Source organism: Coregonus lavaretus (genome assembly GCF_964263955.1).
Source record: "Coregonus lavaretus genome assembly, chromosome: 4".
NCBI classification, from domain to species: Eukaryota; Metazoa; Chordata; class Actinopteri; order Salmoniformes; family Salmonidae; genus Coregonus; species Coregonus lavaretus.
In genome coordinates this window covers 23,959,072-23,960,876 of record NC_139991.1, presented here as the reverse complement: position 1 = coordinate 23,960,876, position 1,805 = coordinate 23,959,072, and positions in this window count along the sequence as shown.

Here is a 1,805-nt window from a genome sequence, read left to right as displayed (position 1 = left end):
AAACATTTATTGAACTTAGTAAGAAATCAACTAAAACTATTCAACTTGTTAGAAAACGCATTAATTTGCCCAAGTCAATCATAAGACATGAACAAAATGCATCAGTGATTCGTATTTCCATGAACTTTCTGAAACGGCACAGGAATGCCCCTGTCTGTGTGCATGTGTGCGGTGCGCGCGTATATCTACACTTTGTGTAGCCGTTAGCGATGATGCTAATGATAACCTTCTTCTGGTAGGGAAGGAATGGCTTTCCCCAAAACCTTCGCAAGTAAATGTTAACTACAAAGTAGCCTATGCCTGCCTGGCAGAATTATACCGTGATCATTTGCATCACTCCAGTTGCCATTTGTTCTACAGCAACACCGCTTAACCAAACAAAGGTCTCTTCCTGGTGCATGCTTGCATTTAAGGGTAACTACACCCCAACATCTAAATGTCTTACATTTTTCCCAGACCTCACAAATGGTCACCTGATAGGGTTTAAACATTGTTGTGGACATAGAACATCCAATTGTGCTGTTTTGCTATTAAAAAGGTGTACTTTTGAGAGCGAAAACCTGCCAAAACAGGGACAAACGGTCAACGGGGAAATCTAAACGGAGAAAAGGGAACTTGGGAATTAACGGAATCAGGCAAAACATTGAAGGGATTGTATAGTGCCCTAATAGACTACAGACATTGACTGTCTCCTAGACTAAAAACAAAGGCTGCATGTACTGCCTATATTTTGAGGGAAACGCACTGTCCATTATTTGATTTGATTTGATCAGGGCAGGGCAGCACACAAACTGCATTTAGTCCAATAACAATCCATGATATTATTAGGGTGATAAATAAAAAGCAGTTGCTCCATGACACAAGAGCACGCTCTACTGGGACAAAAAGCTTACAGCACCTGGTATTCCCAGGCGGTCTCCCATCCAAGTACTAACCAGGCCCGACCCTGCTTAGCTTCCGAGATCAGATGAGATCGGGCGTATTCAGGCTGGTATGGCCGTAAACGAGGGAACAACTCTTGGTACACTATATAAAGTCAATGTGTCACTCACTCTGAAAGGGACACAGAAACGTATCCACTTTGTGACACAAGCTGAAGAAGCTTAACCCCTGCTTACATTTCCAATATATATATATATATATTTGAGTCTTGTTGGGGGGGGGGAAGAGGGCATATCCTATGTTGATTTATGACAAGTTCATTGACTAGGGCCCTATAAAATAGGCGTTGCGGACCGAATCACGGAATCCAGACATTAAACCGAAATTCAACAATATTCAAACATTTATTGAACTTAGTAAGAAATCAACTAAATCTATTCAACTTGTTAGAAAACGCATTCATTTGCCCAAGTCAATCATAAGACATGAACAAAATGCATCAGTGATTCGTATTTCCATGAACTTTCTGAAACGGCACAGGAATGCCCCTGTCTGTGTGCATGTGTGCGGTGTGCGCGTATGTCTACACTTTGTGTAGCCGTTAGCGATGATGCTAATGATAACCTTCTTCTGGTAGGGAAGGAATGGCTTTCCCCAAAACCTTCGCAAGTAAATGTTAACTACAAAGTAGCCTATGCCTGCCTGGCAGAATTATACCGTGATCATTTGCATCACTCCAGTTGCCATTTGTTCTACAGCAACACCGCTTAACCAAACAAAGGTCTCTTCCTGGTGCATGCTTGCATTTAAGGGTAACTACACCCCAACATCTAAATGTCTTACATTTTTCCCAGACCTCACAAATGGTCACCTGATAGGGTTTAAACATTGTTGTGGACATAGAACATCCAATTGTGCTGTTT